We start from the raw sequence: 17,096 nt of genomic DNA, 5'->3' as shown, positions 1-17,096 counted from the left end.
AATGAGGATATATATGAATACTGAACCTCCCTCTGGATCCAGTGAAAACATCTCTGAAGAGCTTCCCTCTCTGCAAGGTCCTAAAGCCTACTATAAATCTGCAAACAAAAAAGCTAAACTTTCAATCAAACTGCTGCCATCTTCATTATAATTATGCAAAGTACCTATACACTGGCAGTGTGTAATGGAAGGGAATAATGTCTTATCCTATGTTACATCTTTCCACTGAGGTAAAAGTTGCACTGCTGAGTTGGAAACATTGTGCAGAACAGAGTGTGTATTTAATGCTGAATATTTGATTCTAGAAAATGTTTTTGTTAAGAAATTGCTGAAATACACTACAGAACTGTTTAGTTATTATAACTGTTTAGTTAGTTATTTTTCAGGGTCTTTTTCAACATTCCTTCTGGATTCTTCTTTAGGGGGATGCACAGACATACACTTCCGTGCTCCCATCCTCCCCCCAACACTGCCACGTCAAATTGTGAATTCTTTTTCAGGCTGGGTGTGGTGCAGGAATCGCTGTTATAAACATCTCTTTAGTCACTCATTGAACTTAATGCTGTCTTTTTTTTTCTTCTTCTTCTTCTTTTTTTTTTTTTTTTTTTTACCATGGTGTGATGATCAGTGAGTCATCTTTTTTACACATATACTGTACTACATATTTGTTAAAAGTTTAAAGTTGGTCTTTTGGTCTGAGCTCTTTTGCACATTTAGATTCACTTCATGCAACTTTTCACTCTTTCAACAATTGTAAAATAACAAGCAATGCAAAAATCTCAATTCTTATTTCATTATCTGTGCTCTGACCCCTGTACAAATGAAACCTTCTTTCTTTCTTTCTTTCTTTTGAGGCTATTTTATTATAAATGTGCAAATGTGATAATGAATGCATCAAAAGAGCTCCATTTAAAAAAGAAAAGATTAGCTAAATAAGAATAGTAAAGATAAAAGAAATATATGTTTAAGAAAAAAAAAATCTCTTAAAATTGCTTTAAATTGTTCTGATTTTCTATTAGGTGTGGGTTTGACACTGACCGCCTGTGTGTGGTATGCACTCTCCAAACATGTGGCACTGCTTCTAATGACAATCTGTTATTTACCAGAGAGTCTCTTTAAACAGCCGAGTTCCTCCAGCACATCAGTCTCACAAGTGTCAGATTTCTCAAGTGTGAAATAGAGCCTCCAAATAAACATGGCTGATTTGCTTTAGTGGCACAACACTCACATTTTGGTTTTCTACGTTAAAAGATACATTCATATGTGTTTTATGGAACTGCAGGAATTCTGCACAAAGGAGTCACTGAATTATGGGCTGAGCATGAGGGGCTGCGCCACACATGTATGATGTAAGATGCGTGCAAATTTACTTATATGCTGATGTAACTTAGAGCTACATTGCATGCATTTTGAGGTTCTTATGTACAGTAAGAGGAAGAAAAAAAGAGACTCTGGCAAGAGCAACATAATTCATTGCTTGTAAAGTTAACCTAATGGTTTAATGTGCAAAAACTGATTCATTAATTTTATACTTGAATTTATGCAAGTCATATAAAATAGCATAAAATACTGGTTGATTGTGTTTGAATATTGCATCAGTCAGCAGTTTTCATCCGTATTGCTCATGTTGGTCTGATCATGTTGTGAAACAAATTTTCTGTAAGAGACTCACTTGATCTCCATCTCTCAGGCAGCAGTAATTAGATTTACAGCACTTGAAGGGATAATTCACCCAAAAATGAAGTCGCTGTAATCATTTCCTCACACTTATGTTGTTCCAAACCTGTATGACTTCTTCCATGGAAATATAAGGAGATGTTAGGTAGAATGAAAGCCTCAGTCACCACATACTTTCAATACATTTGTTTTTTCTCCATAAAATGAAAGTGAATGGTGACTGAAACTGAATACCCTGCAAACATTTCCTTTTGTGTTCCACAAATAATCAAAGTCATAAAGGTTTGGAACAACATAAGGGTGAGCAACTGATGACAGAATGTTCATTTATGGGTGAACTATCCCTTTAAAGATGTATGTGTTCACATTAAGAAACTAAAAGAAAAAGTAGCAAATAACAGAAACAGTCACTTCAATAATTAAGTGCTGTTACCTGAGAACTACCTCTGTTCATTTGTTCAATAGAGGAGAATTCATTATATAATATGTTGGCTCTTTCCTAACCAAATAGGGACAATCTGGCCCTGAGCCTTTGTCTGCTACAGACTCTGAACCATAGTGGATAAGGAGTAATTGACTGTGCCCTCAGTCCCTTTTACTAATTGAGGGCACAATGATTCATTCTCGAGTTGTTAATCCCAAGCAAGGCTTTGTATCTTTTTAAATTTAAAAGTAATTATTCAGGTTGCCTTGCCCTTGAATTAGGAACAAAAAGTTGTAAAACTCTCAACTTTTGTTTTAGCCAATACCATGTAGACCACTAGATGGCGAGCAAAGAAAGCTGATGCATCAGACAGTGTTACAAATTGAAGGGTAATCTGTTCCTTGCATTTGACCTTATTAATCAAAATAAAATTGGGACTTTTCGTGAGGTATTTACTTATTTGACACATTCTTCATCTTCTTTCTTCCAGTTTATCAGACATCTGTACAAAATAACACCTTTCCAAATCTGCATTTGGGAGATCTTTAATGACATTTATCTGATGAGTGAAGGTGCAGACATGCTAATCCATAAGTATAACAGAACAACAGCCATTTGAATAGAAAATCCATATCTTCATGAGTACTGATGTATAAAATACAAATAGCAGTATCAGTAAAGAGTAGCAACCATTCAACTGTCCTATTAGTAATATGGCACTACAAGCTTCTAGCTGAACAGCACTGACTGGTATTTTAATTTTGGCATGTCACATATTGTATCATGGCTTCCAAATAAACTCTCAAAATGTATATACTTCCTGGTGAGTTATAACTCATTGGAAATAACAGTCACTATTCAGATGCACTATCCTCTGATTCATTTGAATAACTTAAGTGGGCCAAGAAACAAATGCGTCAAAATACATTCTTTTAAAATCTATTCATTTACTTTCACTATGCCAAGATTGTCACCTTATCAGTTCTATGGAATAACAGTGTTTCTGTTTTCTCTCATGGTCTCTCCCCACCTCCGGTCTCCAACACCCATGTCTCAGCTTGTTTTTTTCTGAGGGGGAGTTCAGAGATAACTGAGCAGCTGAAAGCAGTGACTAACAGGTGATTAGAGATTATAGGCCTCCATTTTATTTGCACAGGACCTGAAATGTCAGGGGAGGCAATTACCCTCCAACCTGAGCAAACGTACACACAAACACACAACACACACACACACACACACACACACACACACACACACACACACACACACACACACACACACACACACATAAACAATTACTCACACTGCTGGGAATCACTGAAGTTTGCTTGTACAATGTAGTAGCGACAGTATCTAAGTTAAACTATTCAATGCTTAACACCTTAAAGTGAATGCTGAACTCTTCATTTATTTCTCTCCAGAATCTCCATTAGGGCTGAGTAGTATGAAAATAACACCTAATATTTAAACTATGTATTTTGGTTTATACAGTCCTTCTTCGCTTTCCATGTCTAACGCAGTATTTACTTAGCTACAGTATTCATTTGAAAACAAAAACGAAAGAGTAAAACTGTAAACAATAAATGGAGGAAAGTTAATAAAAAGAGAAAAAACATGTAACATAAATAAATAAATAGGCATATAGGCTACATAAGATTATTACATAAAAGCCAAAGATGCTTTGACTTGGTTGAAATCAAATTGAATAGGGTTTCAAGGTTTTGCAATAATCTATATTTTCCCTGGCTTTGAAGGTCATTCTTTCCACTATCTTGTTTAGTATTTTTATATTTATATTTATAATATTTATTTTAAACTATGCAAATGTAGGGTTCTCTTAAGCCACTTACAGTTATGAATGTAATTTGACAATATTAAAAAAATACATATAATACTAAATCAATTTAAGAATTTTTCTATATCGAAACCAATATAATTGCAGTCAACAAAGCTTTAATAGCATAATTGTCATTATTTATTTCATTCAGAAGGATCTTCACATTGGACAGCAGGGAGCATAATGAAGACAGAGCAGCATTTAGCCCCGCCCACTAGAATGTAGCCCCGCCCACAACCGATCGTTCAGGGCTGCTGTCTCACTGCAATAAGCACGAGCTCAGGTACTCTACTACACTGACAAAACAAAGAACCGACGGAGCCGAGCGAATAAACAGCATGTATTTTTAGTCAAAACACTTTTTAAAATTTTGTTTTTTAAAGTGCCTCCCCATGCCAGTGTTTTAATTTCGTCATATATTTATTTTAACATTCATCGGTTGTGCTATTGTGTCAGTTGAACCTGTTCCGTTAGTACAGAGGAAACGCGCCACCTGCGGATAAACGGGGGGGCAAACGCGTTTAGATAAGGTAAGACAACTTTTGTTATTCGCTCTTTAAAATGATTTGTTTAATCGATGAACACTTTTAGATTTTGAATAAGCTGTTAAAACCTACAATCACTGTATTGAATTCATATATATAGGTTTTAATTTAATGTAAAATAGTAATATAAAACTGCAGGGCAACTAGTTTACACTGGGCGCAGATTTGGGCATCCTGAATAAATGGTCTTTATTTTTTGCATGACGGGTATATTGGAAGTAGCATTTTGTACGTATGAGTATAGAACTAAATGTGATTGATTTAGTAAACAAACGTGTTGTGTGGAATTCCTCGCGCATGGCACGCGGTAACGCCCGTTGTATTTACGCCAGGTGACATACAGGGCATCTGTTTTCCCCTCTGCATAAGGGAAGTGAAGTTACAGCAAATGGGACAACGTGATTTACCCAAGTAGGACATCTTCCTGGAGCAACATCCTTTATTTGTCCTGAAACTGTATATTCTTTCAGTTAATCACAGCCAAATCCCTACAAGTCAGGCCACTGGTTAATAAGATTGGATAATAAAAATGTTATTGCTAGTCTAACAAATGATACTGATCCTGGAACATGCTCTTCTTGTGTAAATCACATTAAGCGCACGCGATGGTAATGATAATCATATTCCGAATGTGCAGAGTATATGGTATCTAGCACTGAAGGGCTGCCCTTTGACCTGATTGATATCAATGTAGATTTCCCAGTTCATTAAGTAAATCACAATTTGTCGGTTAGGACATTTGTTTTTCTTATTCCTCCCTTTCCACTCACACCAAAAGACTATATCTGGCAGGCACCAAATATTTTGTAATTATGTAACGGCAACTTTATGTGGTTACATAAAGTCCCATTTTATTGGTGTGTAAAACAAAGGTTATTTCTCTCTCTCTCTCTCTCTCTCTCTCTCTCTCTCTCTCTCTCTTTCTCTCTCTCTTTTTTTTTTTTCAATTTGGAATGCCCAATGCACTGTAAGTCCTCGTGGTGGCGTAGTGACTCGCCTCAATCCGGGTGGCGGAGGACGAATCTAAGTTGCCTCTGCGTCTGAGACCGTCAACCCGCGCATCTTATCACGTGGCTTGTTGAGCACGTTATCATGGAGACATGGCGTGTGTGGAGGCTTCACGCCATCCACTGCAGCATCCACGCACAACTCGCCATGCATCCCACTGAGAGCGAACCACGTTATAGCGACCACGAGGAGGTTACCCTATGTGACTCTACCCTCCCTAGCAACCGAGCCAATTTGGTTGCTTAGGAGACCTGACTGGAGTCACTCAGCACACCCTGGGATTCAAACTCATGACTCCAGGGGTGGTAGTCAGCATCTTTACTCGCTGAGCTACCCAGGCCCCCAAAGGTTATTTCTCTTAATGAAATCATCGAACCCATTCCTGTTGCACAACCATAAACAGTTAGGACAGTGGCATACACATGAATGAACAAACACTACTTTTATTATAGCGCCTTGGAATCTAGCTTTAATCTGTCCTCTAAAGCATTGAAGACTAAAGATCTGTTCAACGATGTGTTAGCTGGCTATAAAAGAATCACTGCTGCCCATCTCAAAGGAAACAGTCTTCATTTATCTAGCACGGCAGGTGAACGATGAATTATCCCTTTTTTTCGTAAGTGAGCTGGGTGATGCTATGAGATGACCTATTGCCAGTCCTGTGGGAGCTGAGCCATGTGCCATCTTTGATTAGTCCACACCCCCCTCCTACATGTCAGGAATAATGGATGAGAATCTGAGACTCAAAGCTCAGCATTACATCATTAGAGGACCCTCTTAAGAAACAGCAATTGATTGGGTGTGCTTTGAAACTGGGCACTCTTTAATCTTCATTGTGTTTTATGTAGGGTGATTTTTAACTTGGTACTTAAAGCAGAAGTCCCTGTTCATTGTAGGGTTTCACGGTATACCACGGTATGAAAATTGACGGTTATCATACCATGTACACTTGCTTATCTATGGTATTGAGGAAAAAATGCAACTGAACGGAGAATATCACCTGCGCGTGCGCATCTCCTTTCCAGGGGGTCTGACATAAGTAAGTGAGTGTGTGTGTGAGTTAAAGCAGCGTTTCTCAACTGGTGGGTCGCAGGTCTATTCGGACTGGGTCGCGGACAGCAGGGAAAGAACAATGCCATGGTTCTCCCATTGAAGATATTTCGGCAACCACTCAAGTGATAGCCTATTTAGGACTGCCAAAGCAGATTTAATGATAATCTCGCAATCAGCTAAAGGCTTCTCATCTGCACTTTCGCACGAGTGTAACGGAACCAGATCGTCATCATGATATACTCTGCTCTCTGGCACGCGCGTGCAACAACCGGGCTTCCCACGATATTGCAGAGCACAGACCTCAAAACTGATGTGACCAATTTCAATTCTAGTGAGACTTCTCTAGTTTAAAGCGTTATGTAGGAAGTAAAGTCGAACCTCTCAAACAGTAGGCAGCCCTGACATGCCAAACAGCACTGAGGAGGAAAAGAGCAACACTGTGCTATGCACTAATTTTGTTTTTTGGTATACATCATCACCTTTACAAAATTGTTTCACGATTTTACATGAGTCAAAGTAACTTATATTTTGACAAAATGTTATAGTTTCATATGAGATAATCTATTAGACCTCATTTTATATCAACAGTGGCAGTTGTAGTTAAAGTTTCAAGATGTGTTTCAGCTAGTATAATACTATAATTTGTTAATAATAATAATAATAATATTACTATTATTTAAGACTAGCAACACTGACCTAACCATGGTAATGAGGAGCCTTTTCTCCTGTGTAATATGTATGTTCTGTTTGAATTATGTTTGAAATTAGGAAACAAACAGGATAATAATGGATTCATATAAGTAAATATGCTCTTCAATTTTTAAAAGGGGGGAGTGAAAACTTCCTGTCACTTTTGTTGTTGACGTCAACAACAAAAATAATGTCACTTGATGCATGTCCTTGTACTTGAAAACCACGAACAAAACTATGCAACATAAAAGGAAATGCGACCCAGGATACATTAAATATAGGTTACGTTTTAACTATGGCGGGTCGCCACTTGATTTCCAACGTAAAATCTGGTTCCTGAAGCAAAACCAGTTGAGAACCACAAATTAAAGGTACAGACAGGAGCAGTCTGGCTGCAATGTTGAGCACCTACAGTATATGTTAATGGTTAATAAACATAGGACATTACTTTAAAAGCTCACACAGCTGATGTTATTTTTCATTTAGTAGTTCATTTAACATGTAGACTAACATAACTTAGTTAACATGTTATAGTTACAAGCTATTCTTTTTTTTATCATGATTATAATTGTTTATTATTGTAATTCTGTTAGCTTTCGTATTTACTCTATTATTTTCAAAAGGGAGATCTTTTTATTTATTTATTTTTTTAACACATACTTCCATAAAAAAAAAAAAAAAAATGGTTTCAAGTTTCAATTATAATAAAGCGTTTGTTCAACCCAAAATAGGGCCATTGTAACTGATAATAATAATTGTGTAATACCGTGATACCCTCAAACCGTGATATTTTCTGAGATGGTTATCGTACCGTGAAAATCTCATATTGTTGCAACCCTAGTTCATTGTTGTTCATTCAGTAAGGAATTTCTCTACTAATTAGCAGAAATTAAATAAATTATGAGCCCATACTGGCTGTGACATGGTATTTGGTCCATATAGCACAGAAAAGCAACATTAGGGTCACGTGCTGGCTGATAAAAGTGATAATTACTGTATCTCGCCAATTCAGATAATTTTGGAGCATAGGTTGAGGCTGTGGCTAAAACTGAAGGCAGCTACCTTGTTGCCCAGTCAGTCAATAACTTAACAGGCAGCTTTTTTTGAGTGAAGGTACCGCTTAAGGAAATGGGTTTCAAACAGTCTTCCAAGTCACCATAACATCAAGTCTAATGGTCTAGAACTAATTCAAATGCACTTTAGATTTAAGCTAATTTTGAATGACTACAATGCTCATGTCTTGGTAGAAATGGAATAAAAATAAAAGAAATTGACAATTATAAATTTCCTGCTTTCAATCGATCAATCACAAATTGTATTCCTTACAACAACAACGGAACCATACACACAGGATTGTGAGATCTCCTAGACAACTATGGATACATCTGTTTGCTTCAGAAACTGATCAGAGTTATCTTAGTAGACGAGGTGCGTCCCAAACTGCACAATTCTGTACTATTCTACAACATTTTGTAGTGTAAGTAGTGCACATAGCATGTTAACACTGAACATACAACAAAAATGAGTGTAGTATAAGTACCTGGATGATGCACTTCTTCAACCGTCAAAACAGAGTGTGAATGTTGGACACTTTATGCACTCTGCACTTGCCGCTTGCTGTACGTTGCTGTAGGGGCGGGGTTACCGCGATGCTGGCCTGACAAACCCGTAAATAATGGAGAAAGTAGCAACTAGTGAAACTTCAGTGTAGACAGCACCATACAAATGGAAGTTTAATGCTTTACCACCACCACCACCACATGCTTTGAGAATATGTACATTGTTTGAGATATAAGTGTTTGACTGAGGTTGCCTAATGCACTAAAGCTAGCTATAACACTAATTGCAAATGTTTGAAATGTCACTTCCATCAGCTGTTAAATGACGATTGCTTCTGTGTTGTAAAAAAACAGTTAAGTGTTCCATTTGGGACGATTATACGCTTTGAAAATTCATACACTACATGGCTCAGTGCATAGTGCATAGTGCATTTTTTAAGTGTATAGTGTATCGTGTGTCATTTGGGACACAGCTAATGTGTTGCACAAACACTGTATTTGTATGTACCTTCAAACCTATACCTTATACTGCCTGCAAAGGCAGCATTTTTCACTTGACGTTTGATGATTCAGACAGGCAAGGTACCTTTTTTTTTCCAGATGAGTTCACCAACATCAGCAATGTCTGGGCACGACGTGGATGAAGTGTACTTTATACTATGATGTCAACCACACCCTTCGTTAGGCAGTCAATCACTGCTGCATCAGTGTGATTCTTGTATAGGCAGCTACTTGCAAACTCCACATGCATTGGCCACGGATCCCCTGTTGCTCATTGGGACTGATGGCACCTGTGCTTACTGCCTCAGGGATTTCAGGTGGCACTGAAAGAGTTAAGGCTCTGATGGCCTTTATTTCAACCAGAACAATGTTCTCTATGTGTCCGCATGCCTCGCATGCCTTTGTCAGGTGCTGATTTTCCAGGGAAATGTATCAGCACCTACTGTATGATTAAGCTCTGGTCCAGAATTGCCATCTTCTCACCAGTTCCCTGGACTTAATCACCAGGGGTTGTTTGAAACGGCTCCATTAGGCCGTTCTTGTGCTTTCTGCATTAGTATTCAGGAGGGCAATGGGTTCAGCTGGATAGAGAACATGCCAAGCTCAGCATCCCTCTGTTTGGAGTGAGTAAAGCCATCTGAGCACAGTATGTTTATCCTGGTTTGTTGTTTATTTTGAGCTGTCCCTCATGTGTAGGAGGTGTTAAGTTTTTTGTCTCACATGCTGAAGATCTTTTCGAAAACACTTTTTTTTTTTAATGATGGGGCTCTTATATCATACAAGTTTGGCTACTAATTTGGGATTAAATTAAGATAAATTTTGCATTAGAAAATTGCTTTGCTTTAGAAATGAAATATTGATTTAAATATTCAATATTTAGGTTAAAATGAATGTGCAGTTTTTCTTTTAGTCTTTTAATACTTTCTGCTATCCCAGTTTAATATGCAAAGACATCTAAAAGCAGTTCATATAGGTTGATTTCCCCATTTGTTTGAGATTCTAACTTGTCACAGCAGCTTTGGCTCAACGAATGGTGTGAGTCTGGGGCGGGGCTATCTGTGTGTATCTGACCAATGGCAGACGGGGGAGTGTTCTGGAAACTCAGGTCATTATGTTTTTACATGCAATTCTGTTAAAATTACACATTTCACCTTTAAATAAAAAATAAATGTTATTAATATAATCATATTTTCATGTTTTTATTCTCTATACTAAGATGGCAAGCCCCCATAGCACAAACAGAAAAAGCTTGCCGTAGGAGTAAATTCTAACCAAAGTTGGTCGATTGCTGGCAGTCAATTAGATGGCTGAGGAATGTTTACATAAAGAGCACCAACCTGTAGCTCAAGACTGGTTGCCTGCTGAAGCTAAGCAGGGCTGAGCCTGTTCAGTACCTGGATGGGAGATCTCCTGGGAAAACTAAGGTTGGTGCTGGAAGAGGTATTAGGGAGTCCAACAGGGGGTGCTCAGTAGTGTCCAACTGATATATCAGTCAGCCAATATTAAAATAGTCAGCATTTCACTGATACTAAACAGTTCTACTGATGTTTATTTAGCTATTTATTTTATTTGTATTCTTTATGGTCAGCATTTGACTGATACTAAACAGTACTGATGTTTATTTAGCTATTTATTTTATTTGTATTCTTTATGGTCAGCATTTGACTGATACTAAACAGTACTGATGTTTATTTAGCTATTTGTTTTATTTGTATTCTTTATGGTCAGCATTTGACTGATACTAAACAGTACTGATGTTTATTTAGCTATTTATTTTATTTTTATTTATTCTTTATTTAAATGGTCAGCAATTGACTTACTAAACAGTACTGATGTTTATTTAGCTATTTATTTTATTTTATTCTTTATGGTCAGCATTTGACTGATACTAAACAGTACTGATGTTTATTTAGCTATTTGTTTTATTTTTTATTTATTCTTTATTTTAATGGTCAGCATTTGACTGATACTAAACAGTACTGATGTTTATTTAGCTATTTATTTTATTTTTATTTATTCTTTATTTTAATGGTCAGCAATTTACTGATACTAAACAGCACTGATGTTTATTTAGCTATTTATTTTATTTGTATTCTTTATGGTCAGCATTTGACTGATACTAAACAGTACTGATGTTTATTTAGCTATTTATTTTATTTGTATTCTTTATGGTCAGCATTTGACTGATACTAAACAGTACTGATGTTTATTTAGCTATTTGTTTTATTTTTTATTTATTCTTTATTTTAATGGTCAGCAATTGACTGTTACTAAACAGTACTGATGTTTATTTAGCTATTTATTTTATTTTTATTCTTTATGGTCAGCATTTGACTGATACTAAACAGTACTGATGTTTATTTAGCTATTTGTTTTATTTTTTATTTATTCTTTATTTTAATGGTCAGCATTTGACTGATACTAAACAGTACTGATGTTTATTTAGCTATTTGTTTTATTTTTTATTTATTCTTTATTTTAATGGTCAGCATTTGACTGATACTAAACAGTACTGATGTTTATTTAGCTATTTATTAAATTTTTTATATGGGGTGAGGTTGGATGCCCCATCATCTTTTGGCTTCCAACTCATAATTAATACTGTCTCTGATGTGCATGAATAAGGTAAAGCTCTGGTGAAATGAGTGAGTGAGTGAGTGTGTGCGTGTGCAAGAGCCTAATTGATCAGCTGTTGAATGCAGACCATGTCCATACTTGATTCCTTGCAAAGAGTCAAATTTAATTTGGAAATGGATTTGTAATATGCCAAAATAAGAGAACTTGCCATATGCTAAAAATGAATTTGTGATAGTAATGAGCCAAAATATAATCTGTAAAAAAACCCCGACATCATATAGTTTTAAAAACAAATGTCCTTGAGATAATTGTTGGTCATTGTTACTTTTAATTTTGAAAAATATAACAGATTGCAGGTCAGTTATGATTTTGGCTTTTGTTCCTCTACTGTCTCACTTTTTTCCACAAATGCAACCACCTGTTGTTTTTAATTAGTGTCATAAAGTAACTAAAATATCCAGAGTCCGCAGACACAGCCCAGGTCTCATCTGTGGCATTTTAAATCATAGACTGTCTCCATCCTGAGAGAAAGGAACACGGTAACTTTATACTGCAAACCTTATAATTAATCTGACGGGCATTTAGCATTGTAAAACGTTGGTAGATGGTGCGTGAAAAGCGCTTTGTGCCACTTGCTGCTAAATAATGCCTATACATGTAATTGAGATTTCTTTAGGGTGAATTATTCTTTCTGAAAATAGCTGTCAGATATACAGTACAAATGAACCTTTTTCCTAATTAGCTGGTAATTGCCTGTAAAGTTTTGCCAAATCATGACTTAAATGAGAGCCAGTATTTAATTTTCTTTCCATTGTATTCATGACTGTTACTATTTGCTGACAATGGGAATCAGCAAGGACCTGGCAACAAAATATTATATTGATATCTGGGCTGTGATATGTTAATATTGCAATTCTATTTATTACATTGCGATTCGTAATATATATTGCTATATTTACTCACTTGTGTCTCATTCATATTCATTGGAATTCGGTCCTTTGTGCTAAACTTACTTCTTTACTTCATCGTAGAGCCATAGTAGTGTCAATAATAAAAAAATAACATGAAGGAATACTGTCCCTTGATTACACCGTTTATTTTTATATAAAAACCCTTGAAGAACTGTATATAGGTGGAAATATCTATAAGGACATCCAAATTTACACAAATGAAGCATTGTATACTTGTTTTTTTGGATCACTGAGTTTCCATTTTGGTCACAAAGAAACAATTGAGTGGGCATATGTTTAGTTTTCTTGCACACTTGGAGGCCCTTCACACCGAACGTGGAAAACTAGATGGAAATCCCTAAAAATTAAACAGGTTATAGACATATATTCTTAGCTCATACTTTTGCAGTTTAGTCGGATAGAAATATAACTAGTGTCGCAATATGTTTAGTTTTCTTGCACATTTGGGGGTTGTTCACACAGAACGCTGAAAGCTAGACGCAGCAACTGAAAACGCTGCACTCATGACAAAAGGTGCTGAAAAAGCAAAGAGACAGGTCAAAGTTGTCCAGAAAAACACTTTCTGTGTGAACGGCCCCATGCTCATTTAGTTTTTCTAGGATACTTGAATGGTGGTCAGTCTCTTTTTTTTTTTTTTTTTTTTTTTTCTAAAAATATTATTGAAAAAAAAATGTGACACATCGATGTAGTATTGTGCCACAGCATATTGGAATACTTTGAAATAAGTTTTTTCCCCTACCTATACAATCAGTTACTTCCACAAAGACAACAAGTGAAAAAATAAGCTGCAGTAGCTTATATATTAGAGGAAAGGAGCTATATTTAACCCAGAGCTATTACAGTGTCTTAGATCTATCAATCAAGGTCTTCCTTCAGATATTCATGGCTCAGCGTTCTGCTCTGAATGGGGTTTTTTTTTCTCCACCGAAGATGTACTCTCATTGGCCTACTAAAAAAGGAGAAAATGGTTTGCCTTATCTCTCCACCCACACAGAGCCCAGAACCCTCAGTAAGTGATAAAAAGCTTCCTTATTCATTTGGACACCTGACCCAGTTCATTCTCTCCCTAGTTCTATGGAGGTTTGTTATGATCATGATAACAGTTATGGAGTGACGGTGATTTGCATATTTGTTCTTGATTATTATTGGGTGAAATGTGGCACCAGCCATGTGTCCATAAACCAGTCTTTAATTTACATGATACAGAGACTGTCATTAGAGGCACTGATAAAATTACTGATGAATTTATTTGTCTTTTTCACAGTTAATATCTACTTATGGTACTAAGGTAATACCTTGGGAAGTATCAAATATATATCTAAATGTATCTACAGCTAAGGTCCTCCGAATAATGCAAGATGGTTTCAGCATCCAGATCTTGCAGCTCATAATGTTTTATACAGTCGGACAGTAGTCTTCATTAAGTTTATTTGATTTTATAATTTTTTTTTTTTTTTTTTTTTTAAAGAAGTTTTATATTTAATTTTAAAAAGCAGATGCAGACTTTGTAGTAAAAATTTGCCAGCCAGCGTTCAGTGAGAAGGGCTGTTCTAGAGAACAAGTGAAGGTTGCCATGATGAACCATCTGCAAGACTTCAAGAATGGCACAGAGCAAAATTGTCTGTGATAATTATTTTGGAAATTGTTTTTACATTCTGTATTATTTCAGTATGCTTTACTAAAATTGTCCTAACAGATTTCAGACAAAGATTGCTTGTATTGTTCTTTTGTTTATTTTGATAAAAAATACAAAATCACTTTTCTTATAATGTCTTGTTAATGTTGTTGTTGTTTCAGATGACAAATACTTTTCTCCCCATGAGTTCTAAATGACAGTAGGAACATGTTAGTTTTCTGTTACAGGAGAAGAAATGGTTCAGGATAACAGCGAAATCCAGTTATCACTGTGATACAGACTATAGTGAGCGTGATATAATATCCAACAGTGGCAGCATGCAGTAACACCATTACACTTCTTGTCAAACACTTGGAGATTAAAATGTTAATTTTCTTAATACACAATATGTTATTTAATAAACATTTATTACTGTAGGTCTGTTAAATAAAGAAAAATATAGACTATTATTGTTGTCATAGATTTTTTTGACCATGTGAGTCTGATGTTGTTGGGTCTTCAACAGCTTGAAGTCCAACCTCCCATATTTTAAAGACATAAAGACTTTAAGGCATGGTTTTTTTTTTAAATAAGCAGTTCACTGGGCACTTTAGGACCTCATTTGTAAGTCAGTTTGGATAAAACGAATTAATGTAAATTGGAGGCATGTTTCTCACTAAAGCTATTTTGAAATTATGTGTATTGTGAAAAAAGTTATACAAAATAAAAATGATGACATTTGATGAGGAGTCATATTTCCCTCAGTGTGGAGGTTCCAGCCCTCAACAATGTCTGTTAGCAGGCCAGCAGGCCTCTTTAAGACTGCTCTCTGCAAGTCACGCCAGCTCTGCTGAATTCTGTAATATTAAAATGCATAATATTTCTGTGTGAGACACTTTATGGAAACGTGAGTTTGAAATTACCTATCTTCACATATGAATTGGTGACTGGAGTAGATGATATAATTAAATAATTATAACATTTTATATAATGTGTTGTATATCGGGAGGTGCATGTTAATTTTTTTTTTTCTCCCAATTTGGAATGCCCAATTCCCAATGCACTCTTAAGTCCTTGTGGTTGCGTAGTGATTCGCCTCAGTCCAGGTGGCGGAGGATGAATCCCAGTTGCCTCTGCTTCTGAGACCGACAACCCACACATCTTATCACGTGTTTTTTTTTGAGCGTGTTATCGCGGAGACATGGCACGTGTGGAGACTTCACGCCATCCACCGCAGCATCCATGCACAACTTGCCACGTGTCCCACCGAGAGCGAACCACATTATAGTGACCACGAGGAGGTTAACCTATGTGACTGTACCCTTCCTAGCAACTGGGCCAATTTGGTTGCTTAGGAGACCTGACTGGAGTCACTCAGCACACCCTGGGATTCGAACTCGCAACTCCAGGGGTGGTAGTCAGTGTCTTTACTCGCTGAGCTACCCAGGCCCCCTGGAGGTGCATGTTCATTTAATCCAACCAATCAACACTGGAGTAAGCGTAAATAAGTCACCGCTTACCTCTGTCCTTCGACAGTTCTTCTGGCATCCCTCTGCCACCCCAACTCCACCTTCATGGCTAGTTACCACTTTATTGGACAAGAAAGTCCGGGGGGGTTCCTTGGGCTCGGGTCAAGTCTCAAGCACGAGCCCTCCATTATGGGCAGCAAGCCACATATGTTTACCTTCTCTTCATTTCAAAGATTACATGAACATTATGTGAACATGTGAACTCATGAAAGTTCCATTAGTGTGCAAAGTGGAGTAGAAAATCATTCGGTCAGTGCTTGATTTGTTTAAACTCTGCCTCTTTTTTTCTGTGTGGATGATGTATAGATGGACATATGTCAGAGAAATTCTATTTTATTTATTACTTGTGCCCTGTAATGTTGTTGACCTTGGTATGTTATGTAACAATTTTCAGAATGTCTTTGACAGTAAGGCTAAACTCTTGACCATGTTCACAAGTAGGTGGTTTTATACATAGATCAAGTTTTGCCTCTGCACCATAGCTTGTGTAATCGGGGCTTGGAGGCCCTTTGGACTGATTTTAAAGACATTGAATGCTCCATTTAAAATGTTATATCTCATTTAATACTTCTTAATGCAGTCTTTACAAAATTACCTGACATACAGTTTATATACACCTTACCCAAATACATGTACACTCAGTTTTTCACAAGTCCTGACATTTAATCTTAGAAAACATTGCCTGTCTTAAGTCAGTTAGGATCACTATTTTAAGAATGTGAAATGTCAGGGTTATTTTAGAGAGAATGATTTATTTCAGCTTTTATTTCTTTCGTCACATTCCCAATGGGTAAGAGGTTTACAAACACTTTGTTAGTATTTGGTAGCATCGCCTTTAAATTGTTTAACTTGGGTCAAATGTTTTGGGTAGCCTTCCACAAGCTTCTCACAATAGGTTGATGGAATTTTGGCCCATTCCTCCAGACAGAACTGGTGTAACTGTGTCAGGTTTGTAGGCCTCCTTGCTTGCACATGCTTTTTCAGTTCTGTCCACACATTTTCTATTGGATTGAGGTCAGGGCTTTGTCATGGCCACTCCAATACCTTGACTTTGTTGTCCTTAAGCCATTTTGCCAACTTTGGAGGTATGCTTGGGGTCATTGTCCATTT

At 36.7% G+C, this 17,096-nt stretch overlaps 1 protein-coding gene across 8 annotated transcripts in view; it reads left to right on the top strand.

Moving 5' to 3' along the window:
- Positions 1-4,195: 4,195 nt before the first annotated feature.
- LOC127429778 (glycerophosphodiester phosphodiesterase domain-containing protein 5-like) overlaps positions 4,196-17,096 on the top strand; it is an 87,822-nt gene continuing 74,921 nt past the window's right edge. For 4 of the 8 annotated variants that reach the window (XR_007895336.1, XR_007895335.1, XM_051678961.1 and 1 more), the window contains exon 1: positions 4,196-4,468. The gene's annotated coding sequence lies outside the window, so the exon portion shown is untranslated. Of the gene's footprint in view, positions 4,469-10,307; positions 10,719-17,096 lie in introns of all 8 variants that reach the window. The other 4 variants (XM_051678958.1, XM_051678960.1, XM_051678957.1 and 1 more) reach the window with 4 other exon arrangements.

The sequence above is a fragment of the Myxocyprinus asiaticus genome, chromosome 39, assembly GCF_019703515.2.
Source record: "Myxocyprinus asiaticus isolate MX2 ecotype Aquarium Trade chromosome 39, UBuf_Myxa_2, whole genome shotgun sequence".
NCBI lineage: Eukaryota > Metazoa > Chordata > Actinopteri > Cypriniformes > Catostomidae > Myxocyprinus > Myxocyprinus asiaticus.
The sequence above is the reverse complement of the archived record's forward strand: the minus strand, read 5'-3'. Positions and strand labels throughout refer to the sequence as shown.